The sequence below is a fragment of the Ictalurus punctatus genome, chromosome 13 (genome assembly GCF_001660625.3).
Source record: "Ictalurus punctatus breed USDA103 chromosome 13, Coco_2.0, whole genome shotgun sequence".
NCBI classification, from domain to species: domain Eukaryota; kingdom Metazoa; phylum Chordata; class Actinopteri; order Siluriformes; family Ictaluridae; genus Ictalurus; species Ictalurus punctatus.
The window spans coordinates 16,114,859-16,128,853 of NC_030428.2; the positions used below are offsets into that span (position 1 = coordinate 16,114,859).

Consider the following 13,995-nt stretch of genomic DNA (forward strand, 5'->3'; position numbering starts at 1 on the left):
TGTATGTATATGCTGCTAATATTTCCCCCACTGTTCATGTGCTAATATCTATTTAGGTGAGACTGAAAAAGCATCTGTTGGGCCAGCCATCGGCTTAGTCTTTATTCTGATCAAAAAATGAGAATGGAAATCTGACATCTGCAAGTCACAGTTTACTTTCTGTAAGGAAGCAAAGTCAGATTAAAAAAGTTTATAGAGTAAGGAAGAGGATATCTGAATCACACCATATTTTGAGTCATATTATGATGTGGTGTTTTACTCATTCATTCTCTAGAAGAAAAATAGTTTAAAAATAGTTTAAAACCTATTTTGTATGTGTATGATCAAAATTGTTGTTAGACTTACAGTCGATCCGGAAAGTATTCACAGCGCTTCACTTTTCCCACATTTTGTTATGTTACAGCCTTATTCTAAAATGGATTAAATTAATTATTTTCCTCAAAATTCTACAAACAATAACCCATAATGACAATATGAAAGAATTTGTTTGAAATCTTTTCAAATTTATTAAAAATAAAAAACAAAAAAGCACATTAACCTTTAGTTATCTCGGATTAATTTCATACTATTTAATGTGGCCCTAAACAATAACATATATCAAAATTCAAGGTTGCTTACAGGAAAGAAAAAAAAACGCTATGCATAAGATTTACTGTGTGATGGTTTGATTAACATTTCTGGAATGTAGTTTCAAGTTCTCATTAATCGTTGGCTACCTCTATACATGTTCATTGTGGTTCATTCTCAATACTTGCTGTTTATTTAAAGTATTTCTTTGGCCTATACAAAGAGGTCTTGGATTTGAATTAGAGGCAATAAATACAAATAAAATTTGTCCCCATAGCAACATTATTTCTCCTGCTCTGCCTGAAGTAATGAGAGATTTGCTGAGAATGAGAAATGTTGAGAGGAAAAGCCACGTCCAGCTCAAGCCAAATAAGCATGACTCATGGCTTCCCTGCGGTGCTAAACTATGGTGAATTCCTCCCTCATGCAAAGGCTTCAGCTATGGAAAAGAGTTGTTAGCATGACTCTGGTAAGTCCTTAGGAAACCTGACTGGAACACTTTCTGTTGCTGCAGATGGTCCATGCTAATGATGTTTTTTTGGTTTAGATGTTGCACGTTTTGTTTTGTTGCACCTACAAAAACTTTGACAACGATTTGTTTCACTGATTAAGTAAACTCCAGCATAAGTAATATCTATATAGTTTCCAAAGACTTTAATTTGACTTGATAGCCTTTGAAAGTTTGGAAGAAGGAGAGCTTAGTTCTCTATTTTCATGTTAAACTTGTAGTTTTAAATGAATCAACACCTTAAATGAATAATATTCCTGCCTTTATCAGATGGCGTGTGGTATCATTGCAAGTTCTGCATGTTTATGAATGAAGAACTACCATAAAACTGAATACTGCAGGCAGGTGTACTTAGGTTAACTCAGTAAACCTGTCATAACAAAGGGCCTTCTGGAGTTCCAGGAAACCCTCTTTGTGGGCCTGATCTGAGGTAATTGCATTAAAGCCACTGCAGATAAAGCCAGAGGCATTCCAGGAACCAGAAGTACTTTCAGCCACATTCCTTCATACAGCATCAGTATTTGCCAGACTGACTATAGCTCTGCTGTAATGGTACACATGCTGTTCAACAGAAAATAGTCAGAATTAAACCAGAGCCAGAGATTCAGTTTAAAAGAGCATGATGAATACATTCAACCCGACTAGTCCTCGTGGAGTGCATTGTTAATGGTGCACAGATCATAGCATTAAACATTTTAAAATATTTTAACCCTTTCATGCCACATACAATTCCTTCTGTAACTACTGGAACAGCAAGGCCAATTAATTTGTCTGTGCTATACACCATTCGGGTTTGAGATCAAAAGATAGATATGAGATGAAAGTTTAGGAATTCAGCTTTTATTTCCTGATATTATCTAGTTGTATTAAACAATATAAAACATAGAACCTTTTGTATCAGACCACCTGATTTTTAGGCGAGCAAAAGTATAGGAACAGACAAGTCTTGAAGTAAATGAAAGTAAATAACACTTAATATTTGGTTGCATATCGCTTGCTTGCAATAACTTCATCATGCATGCGACTCATTGACATCACCAAACTGTTGGTTTCTTCATTTGTGATGCTTTTCCAGGTTTTTACCGCAGCCTTTTTCAGCTGTTGTTTGTTTCGGGGGATTTCTCTCTTCAGCTTCCTCTTCAAGGGGTGAAATTCATGCTCAATTTGGTTAAGGTCTGGTGACTGACTTAACCAGTCTAAAACCTTTCACTTTTTCCACTTGATAAAGTCCTTTATTGAGTTGGCAGTCTTTTGGGGTCATTGTCTTGCTGCATAGTGAAGATCCTCCCAATTAGATTGGATACATTTCTCTGTAAATTGTCAGTCAGCATGTTTCTACAGACTTCTGAATTCATTCTGCTGCTACCATCATGAGTTACATCATCAATAAAGATTAGTGAGTCTCCTCCAGAAGCAACCATGCAAGCCCAAGCGATGACACTACCTCAACTACCTCATGTGTCACAGATGAACTTATGTATTTTGGATAATGAGCAGGGGTGCACAGTGGCTTAGTGGTTAGCATGTTCGCCTCACACCGCCAGGGTTGGGGTTCGATTCCCACGGCTCTGTGTGTGTGGAGTTTGCATGTTCTCCCTGTGCTGTGGGGGTTTCCTCAGTTTCCTCCCAAAGACATGCGTGGTAGGCTGGTGTGGCTAAAGTGTGTGTGTGATTATGGACTAGCACCCTGTCCAGGGTGTACCCTGCCTTGTGCCTGATGCTCCCTGGGATAGGCTCCAGGTTCCCCTGTGACCCTGAAAAGGAGTAAGTGGTTGAGGATGGATGGATAATGAGCAGATCCACACTTTGGCCTTTTCATCACTTTGGTAGAGGTTAGTCATGGTTCCAAAACTTTTATGGCTCATCTCTGTATTTATTTGCAATTCTTAATGCTGATGAGTGGTTTGATATTTCTGCTCTCGAAGTCTTTTTTGACTGGTGGATTGTGATAACTTCACCCCTGTGGAGGGTGTTTGTGAGGTCACTGGCTGTTGTTTTTGGGTTTTGGGGTTTTTCTTCACAGCTCTCACAATGTTTCTGTCATCAGATGTTGTTGATTTTCTTGGCTGACTCATTCAGTGTCTGGTACTCAGTACACCAGTGGTTTCTTTCTTTTTTGGGACATTCTAAATTATTGCATTGGCTATGCCCAATGTTTGTGCAATACCTCTGATTGATTTTTCCTCTTTTCTCAGTTTTAAAATGGCCTGCTTTTCTTCCATTCTTCCAGCTCTCTGATGTTCATGTTGGCTTATACTTTTTATCAACAACTGCAGTCTTCACAGGTGAAACTGAAGGCTAAAACCAAGAGTAGAGCCATTTATTGTTTAATCAATCTAACAGGACACACCTGGTTTACAAGAAACACCTGTCACTCACATGTTAAAATATATTTGCTTGTTTACAAATCGGGTGGTCTATTACAAAATGTTCTATGTTCTCTGTCGTTTAACACATCCACATATAAATACAAGTAAATAAAACTGAAATTCTAAACTCGCTTTGCATATTTATCTTTTGATCTCAAACCCAAATATCTCCAGTCTACAGTAAAAACAAATGAACTGGCCTTGCTGTTCCAATCATTTTGAAGGGGACTATATACTACAGTAAACTCAGTCACAGCTGATATCTAAATATAGTTGTTTTTTTTTTTTTTTTAAATAAACCAACAACCTGTTTTTTCTGTTTGTTGTACTGTTTTGGTTAATGTCCTAACTGGTGCTAACTTCTCTCTAACAGGATTTTGCTTGATAATATAGGGATAGGTTTTCAGCGGAGACTACAAAGTACTTCTGTATGTTGCTCTGGACAAAGGTTTCTGTCAAACGCTGTAAATGTCAATAAAATATATGTTAATGTGAAACCATAGTTAAACACTTACCAACACCTTTTGTAACTTTGCAAAGGAATGCTCTTAAACATACACAGTGTTGATAAGGAGCAGACTGGGGGCTTGTATGCTTTAGTTTTGGCCTTTGTGCCTTGCATATATGTAAACCACAGATTATCATCATGTGCCTGTTTGGTAAGTTTAGTTAATACACAGATATGATAGTGTTACACTTCCGGAATAGCCTTTTTTATGATAAAAAAAAATGCCTGAGATATATATAAAAATATTACACTAAGGCTATGGTCTTGGCAATAATTAATTGCAGTTTTTATATATTACAAAAATACACTGATCCAATATAGGGAAGTTCCAATTTTAAAATATGTATCTAGGATAAATTAGGATTTCTTAACATGAACAAATGAATAACTGAAATAATTTTGCAGTTGTGTTAACTCAAAAAGTACATGTGCAGTAAGAATGCATATCTCTTGTAGTTTTTGTGAACAGAAATATGTCTTGCTATTAGATATAAACATCCGTATACTAACCAGGGTGTGAAACAGACAGATAGTGATGTCTCCTATAACATACAATCCCTATATTAACCATTATGTGCAATATTTTAATACATCCTGCATAAGACAGAGTGATATTTAAAAACAGCAGCATGAGTTAGAGGTTAAACTGTGTTCCTATTGATTTTGTCTCAGTCATCATTTCAATCATCAATCCTTTATAACTCTGTGCTAGAGACATTAAAATGCATGCTACCTCCCTGGGCTATACTGGCAATAAGTTTTATAGGTCCCATTTTTATGCTGTATTTTATTTAGTTTGATATTCTTCTGCAAATATGCACAGATACAGCAGGCAGTCTTGTATTAGGCATTGCAACATGGGAACAAATTGGAAGGCTACTAGTGTTGAGTTTAAAAGTAAAGCTGCCAGTGAGACCCCCACCGATCTCCCCATACTTAGTGCTTTATGGTGCACGACTTCACGGAAACCATGTGACTTTCCCACATAGCAAAACAGAGGGAGAAGAGGAGGAAAAGGGGGAAGGGGATCAATGGAGGTACAAGGACGTCTTTGACAGCAAGGGGTAGAAAACGCAAAGAAAGATTAAAATGGTGCGGAGAGGAGAGGGGGACAGGAGAGTCACAGGGCAAGACCTAATTTAGGATGAAAGAAAGAAGACAAAGGGACCTTGAGAAAGGTTAGTATAAACAGGAAAAGAGCATGAGCTGCACAGCTGAGATACTTTTTTATTGCATCATCTTACAGCTTGTAGGAGACTGTGTGTGCATCAGAATATGAGTACAAACATAAAATATAAAATAAAAATCATTCAAAAAAGATCAAATAAAGTCATTTAATAAAAAAATCACTTAAACTATTTATTTCATGTTTGTGTGTGTGTATGTGCTAATGAGATCTTAAATGTGGAAGCAGGAAGTGGTAATAGAAAGAAAGTAAATATAACAAATTAGTACAAACTAGTTATCAAATGCAAGATAATCTTAGGATTTTAAAGTGTGGGTCTGCTATGATGTGTAATAAGGCCAAGGCTATACAGCTGCTATATGGTAAATTAGGCCAAGAAAAATAAATATGGCTGGGTGAGTTTTTAAAAAGATTTACCAATGAATTGGTGGATGATCATTTATTTTGGTGTGACGAGTGAGTTGTTCTTATAACTTGACATGTCGAGTCTCCTCATTGTTGTTTGTGGGTCACTTAGGTATTGCAGTGGAAAATACAACCTGCATGAGGAACAAATATTTCTGTTGTTCGGATAACAATAATTGATGTACATAACCACCTTCTGTTCATAGGTAGCACCAAAAGCTGAAACTGGCTAAACAATTCTGAACAATTGGTCTACAGAAATGAGCTTCAGTAACCCTATAGCTGAACCGTCTGCTCATTTGGTTAAAATAAACAGTGCTATGAAAAAAACAACAACAAAAAAACAATATGAGCATTCTGTATAAATACAAATATTTGCATATTGATATAGCAGTCAAATGGTTTTGTTTGCACACAGCTGAGAGACAATCCTGACCGTAAATCCTGTCTGCAAAACAAAGGCAGGTTTGGCACTGCCATCATCCTTGGAGATTGACTTCCTGCTCGGAACCAATAAAGGAGGAAGAAAAAAACAGTAAAGGCTCAGCAAGTGCTGGCAGATGGCAGGTCTTACTTTGGTAAAGTCACCCCTGTTTGGGATATTAAAGGGTTTGACCAGTAAAATACAGTCAAAAGCAAAGGCATGGCAATATGGTCAAATTTATTCTGTTGGATTAAAAAGTGTATCATACAAAAATATTTTATCAGTCAGTACATTTACAGTCAGTACAGATGACAGCATTACTGATGAACAGCAGGTGTCAAATAGTAGCAACAGGCTCTTGTGTATGTTTTACCAGTCTGGGGAAAGGGGTTTTCATTATGCAGGTGACGGACTGTGATGCCTTAGGGTTCTACCGGAAAAACTAGATCAAGTTAATGGCTGTATAGTGACTGAGAAATGAGACACACTGCGAGTGTGAGATAAACAGTGAGTGAGCAGATGTCTCACACACAGAGCACATATTACACTTCCTTTACTGGAATAGCATGTCATTGCTTTGTCATGTGTCTATGCAGACACAGAGGGTGTGCATACAGAAGATTCCTAACATCACTGTCATTAATATCAAATTTAATGCTTAAAAATAGTAAGCCACATAGTTTATACTGTCATGTTTACAACCATTTGTCAACAATGAAAGTCCATTCTGCATGCAGCCTGGCAAGGTGCTCTGATAGCAGTACCTAATGATCATATTTGCATTTGATCATAGGCATTACTAGGAGTGTGTGGATTTAAAACTGGATGATTGACACAGAAAGTGGAACGGCACCATCCTCCATCTGCAAGTGCTCATGTGTGATATATACAATTGTATGGTCTATTTTCAGCCCGAGGGTTTATGGTTATTGGAAAGGCGTCATCCCCTCTCTGCTTTCCGAGAAGGAGTCAATATTTCTCTGTCTCTTCTTTTCACAGTTAATCCAATTTTGTGTCAGAAAAAAACAGCTCAGCTGAGAGATCCAGCATATTTCTGCAGCATGTACAGAGCAAGCATGTGGGCAAACACACACACACACACACACACACACACACACACACACACACACACACACAAGAAAGTGTGTGACTCTGGGTTTCTTTCCTTACATACATAACTGATTAAAAGGAAACTGTCATCATCTTCTACCTCTTCTTCTACTTGAAGCTTCTGCACCCTCTGCTGCTGTGGATGGTACCACACTGATACCCTAAAGATTGCAGTCCTCAAAGATGATTATGTCCAAGACTTACCCTTTCTTTAGTGGATAATCCCATGTGGGTACTGTAGATTTATACTCAAGAACTGCTTCTGTAATTGTAAAGACTATTCCGTGCTCATTTCAGGACTCTTATTTATAATATGCTCATACTGAACATCTTTTCAACACACTTATTACTGTTTGACTTTCCACTTCTACAACTGCATACGGTAATGATTTATAATCCCACTTTCAGTTACACCCACAAGAAAGTGGGTTATCTTTGTAAGAATGTAATAAAAGTGCTATGCAAATAAACTAAATTGAATAATCATCATCCAACCCCACTCAAAATGAATTTCCATTAGAATAGTAAAAAAAAAAAAGAAAAAAAAGAAAGATTATCTGCAGTTACTGCAAAAGTATAATTTTTTGAAAGGATGTGACATTGCAGAGAAATACACAAAATCTGTTCAAATATTAATTACAAGGGGATGAAAGGATGAATATTGATTCATCTTCAGTAATTGCTTCTCAGAGTCATGGTGGATCCAGAGCGTATCACAGGAACAATGGGTGTGAGGCAGTAATTCATCCTTGATGTGCCTCCAGCCCATTGCAGGTCACCGTACACATACACTTTCACACACTGCTTCATAGCTAGGGGCAATTAAGAGTCCAGAATGTTTTTTGTTGGAAGTGAGAAGAACACGGAGAACCTGTAGGAAATGAATGTGTACATAACAAGAACATGTGAAACTCCACACATACAGCAACACGAGTTCAGGATTTAATTTACTTCATAAAATTAATACTGCAACAAATGATATTACCAAATCATGATAAGATTACTTAGACATATTTACTAAATTCAAGCTTTCTATTAGCAGTTAATTTAGCTCCTTTCAAGAAATAAACACTATCTCAAAATAAGCAAAATGATCTGCCAGGGGAATATCTTGAAATAAATAAAAATATCAAGAAAAATGCAAATATATAGAAAATAGAGAAAAAAATTGTCTGTTTTTAAGATATTATTACTTGCTATCATTTTTTTTTTACATTGAAGATGTTATCATTTATCTATAACAATCATTTAATATGGTTACAACATTTTCTGCATAGTCATTAAATAAGAAAATTAGATAAGTACAAAATGCTCACATGTGCAAACTATATGTGCTACAGTGATTATAACAGAAGAGCATTGTGAGTTCAAAGCCCAGCACCCCCAATTTGCTACTGTTGAGCCCTTGAGCAAGACCTTATATGTGGTCTGTGTGACTGACCCTGTGCTCTGACCCCAGCTTACTAAAACTTGTGTGAAGAAAAGAATTTCTCTGTACAGTACTACTGTGACAATAAAAGCTGACATTCTTTCTTTCATTCTTCCCCTAATGCCATGTTTTTTACTGTTGAATGTATTAAATGAGTTTGCTGTTGAAGGAGCTAAATTTTGAGTTGTACAACACTAAGAAGCAGGCGCAGTCTCTCTGCAGAGTTTTATGACAAGCCCACACACACATCCACATGCACACACACAGAGAGGGGAGAAGGGATTAGAGTTATAAGAGAAGAAATGTACTGTGAAAGTCAGAGTTACTTGTGTAATGTTCCTGGAGAATTCTGATAAAACAAATAGTCAGAGTCTGAAGGCATTAGTCTGAATTGCTGTCACACTGGGCTTTACTATAACCCTGAACAATGCCGGCCAGCCTTTACTGGAATACCTGTTGTGGAATCCTGTTTACTGCCAGGAATCAGGGCTTGAGAGAAAAAAGTAGGGGAGAGAGAGCGAGAGAGCGAGAGCGAGAGAGAGAGGCAGCAGTATGACAGAAGTATTTTAATGTTGTTTTTAAAACTTGTGACAGTCATTGAAAGCAGTGTGACAGGAGATTATTTGTTGCACTTACATCACAGTGATGTGGTGGGGCAAACCATTCTGCAGCTGTCATCTGCAAAAGTACTACAAAAGAAGAGAAGTGCAAAAGTGTGCATATGCAGGTTTGGCTTTAAAATACACTAATTAGAATTATTTTTATAACAAAAAGGTCCCCCTCTCTTACACCTTTATCAGAACACTGTGAAAAGCTTTTCATGGCTCATCGTTGTGGTGTTGGGAGTAGCAGTATGGTTCGGTTATTGAGAGGTTATGTACCATTATAGTAATGATGTGACTGTAATTTTTGGACCATGGTATTAGAAAAAGTAGGTCGGTCAATTTTGTGTTTGTATTGTGTTTGTGTTGCTGTAAACACTCCACAAAAATAGATCCATTAGATTCCATCCTCTGCTATGTCATGATCTAGAAAGTGCTCACACATCTTCTCTATGTTTAGCCTGTATTAGTCTCTAACTGGGAAATGATGCAGTGCAGGACACCGTCCACTTTGGGTTCCACAGTGCTGATTAGCTATAACAGCTAACATAATCAACTAAACATAATGTCTTCTTTTACATTTATACAGTATAGAATCTAGTCATATATCTTATGATGGTTGTGTGAGACATTTTACATTTACAGCATTTGGCAGACACCCTTATCCAGAGCGACTTACGTTTATTTCATTTATTCATCTGAGCAGTTGAGGGTTAAGGGCTTTGCCCAAGGGCCCAACAGTGGCAGCTTGGTAGTTCTGGGGTTTTGAACTCACAACCTTCCAATAAGAAGCCCAATGTCTTAACCACTGAGCTAAAACTGCTGAAGTAACTGCTCAAGACAACTCAATTAACAAATAATTATGCCACTGGAGCAACTGCAGGTGTGAAACCTCAATCCCACAAAAAGGTCCAGAAACTAATACCAGTTTGCACAAGGCAAATGGACAAATTAAAACTACAAAAAAAAATCTACACAGTTAAATGGACAAATAACAAGAATTCTTCTCATTTGGAAACAAATTGAAAAGTAAATATGCCAAATGCACAATTATTTTTTTTCTTAGACAAATATACAATGCACTCAGTGAGATGAACCTCATTTCACAGATAAACATATGGGTATTTTTTTACTATACTGAAATGAGAGCGTTCACAACAAGTACAAAAAAAGTCCTGCATTTGTAGCACGTCGTATGAGCATAAAATCAGAAGCATAGCTACAGGTTAGGAAGTCAGGCAATTTAGGCTAATCACTTACAGTGCTGTGCAAATGTCTTTTTTTTTTTTTTTAATAAATAAATTTTGTTTTTAATTTTTATCTTCTGCATTCATGTGTGAAATCTAATAATGTCCAAAAATTCCTTTTCTAAAAGAATGAAATGTTAAAGAGAAATCAATAATCAAAATCTATGAAAGACCTATGGCAAGTTCTCCAAGATGCCTGAAATAACCTATGAGCTGGTTTTCTTAAAAAACTACAAGGCTGTGTTGAATTGAGGCAGTCTAAAGGGTGTGTTTTTAAAACAAGTGTGTTCATGGCAGATACTGATTTCACTTAGGACTATAAATTTGCCTAATATACAGTATAATAATATATAATGTTGAAGCATCTTTGGATTTACAGATTTTCTTTATATGTATTTAAAACTTTTGTACAGTACTGTATTTAGAACTCACATTTCTAAATGCAAGACCTCCCCAACTTAACAGTAAACAACCAAACAAAAAATTAACAAAATAAATAAGCACCCAAACAGAAAAACCAAACAAACTACATTTAAGCTCAAGTGATGTAATGACCATGTAGACATAATGGATAATTGTACACATGCAGTTGTTCAGCAACCTGATAAAATATATGGCATTTTTTCAAGCAGCTCGTCATTTTGGAGCCTGATGTTGGAAAATGAACTTTGGTCATGGGGAAAAAAATCAGTATGATAGATTCTTTGCATTTTTTTTTTTGCCTGGATCTTCTTACAGTCTCCTCAACTGTGTCTGCATATAATGAAAGACTTTTTTTTTTTTTAACCCCAAACAGATGCAGTTTAACTAGAGTATGCTTAGGCTGATGCATTGTGCAAGCAGAGAGAGCTTGACTGGAAATACTTTTACATTCCTAACCATCTCAATTTACACATGCTGGAGTCCCCTGTCACTCATAGTGCATGTGACTTTAAAAAGACTTTATCTCAGTGCTACATGCCATTACTTTAAACAGCAATGTAAACTTTTATGACTCAGGGTCATTTCCAGTCTCTAGAGACAGAGGAACTTGCCATGGCACTGCGCCAACAGGACAAACATGCTCCACTCCCCTGTCGTCATGCCTCTTACTGGAATCCTGGGCAGCTGTTCTCCTCAAATTCACAGAGGAGGCTGACACCTCCTCTTTGCTTTTATTAGAATCAAACAAACAAAGCAGGCCTGTGAACTCACCACCAGTAAAGGCCTGGAATCCTTCACTCCAGGTAATGTGACATCACTACATCAGCCGGGTAAGCCTGACTGGCCAGTATGCTTATAAATAAAGAGACATTACTTAAGCTATTTCGATGTGACACCAGAGGCAGACATGTTACAGAGCTCTGCTGTCATATGATCTGTGACGAGATCACATGAGCTTAAGGCTGATCTGTCTGTCTGTCTAGCTATCTAACAATTCATCCATCTGTCTGTCTGTCCATCCAGTCCTTGTATAAGACTTCAGATCAAACAGTTTAAATGAGAAAAAGTATGATTGTTTCAAAGAAAATGTTTAAATAAACATGAGGGTGCTGATTGTTGTAGCAGTATGGCTGTAATATACATATATATTATTTAAAAAAAATGATTTATTATTGCAATTACATGGGAACTGTGTGAGGTTACCACTAGATGATGACTGTGTGGTGTGGAAATGGACAGATGGCGTCATCGTGTGGACAGAGTGAGAAACACTTTGAACGCTGTACTATACAGTACAGGCCTCCCACTAGAGGGACGCTGTAGACAGAGCTGCCAGACTTGAGACATTTTGGTGGCAATGTGATATCCAAAAAGGACAATAAAAAGGTCTTTCCTGACTGGTATATTTTTACTTAACTTTTTACATTGAGTACGTCAAGATCATTATTAGTGGTTGGACTGATCGGAAGGTTGTAAATTCAAATCCCAGCACTGCCAAGTTGCCACTGTTGGGCCCTTGAGCAAGGCCCTTAACTGCCCAGTTGTATGAATGAGATAAATGGAAGTTGCTCTGAATAAGGGCATCTGTCAAATGTCTTAAATGTAAAAGTAAAATCAGTCAGTCACCATTCATAGGGTTTCAGGGATGACCATGTTGAGTGACTTGAAGTAGTAATGCATGATTCACTTAAACTATTAGATTCTTTTGAAGTTAGATTTCAGATTAGATTTCAGCAGAATATATTTTAAATGTTATGTTAAAATTCCCCAACACATCTAGCACTTAAACTATAGGCTTATGCAACCAAGGCCCAATTATGAGAAGCAGAAATTATTAATTAATAGCTCAGCTGGTCTTCAGGCTATGCAGTCTGTTAGCTCACCTCCTGATCCGAGTCCCTCTTTCTTTTGTCACATCACATTTGTCATGTCTGTGCCCCAGAAACAGAAGTGATTAGCTCACGTCTCGAGTCTTGGGTTTGAGTTGTTCATTCATCCCGTTTCCGGTATTACGGGGTGCATTGCCCAAGGGTCGGTCACTGGAAGAACGAACGACTCGAACCCGAAGACTCGAGACGTGAACTAATCGTTTCTGTTTACGGTACAGAACCTATGGGGATGTTGCTGCACATGTGTGGTGAAAAATGAACGAATCACTGACAACTCGCTGTTCACGAGTCATATTAAAGATTTGCTCAAAATGAACGAATCGTTCATAAATGATCACCATTGTGCAGGTCTTGATTTTGTGGCATTACCGGGGGGGGGGGGGGGTTGGGGGGGGTGTTTATCCAAATTCAGTAAATCCAACTGCACCACCCTGCGGGAGAACCAGGGAAACACTCCCAAATAAAAGGCACACAGAAGTTTTACCAATTGGGGCAAGGAACATGAGAATGAGACAAGTATGAATATAAAAATTATATTTAATTATGACAGTTAAGCATCATTAAAACTTAACAAATATAAAGTCACTCTTCCATGAAGCACAATAAGGATTTTAAAACTAAGCACTTATCCAGGCCCAGGCTTGGCAGGAACAAGGCAGCCTAGCTACAGCTCGGGAGGTCATCCAAATAAAAAAAATAAAATAAAATAAAATAAAAAAAAAAACAGAAAAATAAAGCTGATAAGCAACACAGCAAAAGCAAAACCCGTAAGCGAACCAGACCAGCAAAATGCCCACAAGCAAAGCAGTTAAACAAAACAATAAGGAATAAGGGTGGAGCAAAACAGATCAAGAAAATAACCGTAAAGCAAAACAGCAGCAGCGTCACATGTTAAGCGTCTTCGGCTAGGGATTTGTCTTAGAGGAGATTTAGATGCTCAACTCCCCACTCTCACCTTAACACAACGACTGTCAAAAAGGGAGAGGTGTATTTACCATTGGGTTGAACAAACACGAGACGCGAAGTGGTATGATTATTCACAGGTACCGCGGCTCAATATACATATACATATCATTCAGCGACCGGCTAATGTTGCTATCACTGAACTCGATCTCCGCCGCCAACTCGCCACAATGCACGCACCACTAGCGCGCTCTAAGGCTATAAATAACAAATTAGCCTTGAGATGTTCACCTCATTACACTGTGAGCAAAACCTCAATGTACCTAAACGGAAACTCCCGGGAGCGAAGAACTGCGAATCACCATGACACATATGCGCCTACCAAAATAAGGGTCCTTAAATAATTGGGTAGCTCCCACGCCATT

The 13,995-nt window shown here is 37.6% G+C and overlaps 1 long non-coding RNA gene across 1 annotated transcript; it reads right to left on the reverse strand.

The window, feature by feature from the left end:
- Positions 1-6,187: 6,187 nt before the first annotated feature.
- On the reverse strand, positions 6,188-13,941 carry LOC108274194 (uncharacterized). Its single transcript, XR_001814431.3, has 4 exons — positions 13,663-13,941; positions 9,143-9,195; positions 8,960-8,995; positions 6,188-7,948 (listed from the first exon to the last, which is right to left on the reverse strand). It is a non-coding gene; the product is annotated as an uncharacterized LOC108274194 (long non-coding RNA).
- Positions 13,942-13,995: the final 54 nt, after the last annotated feature.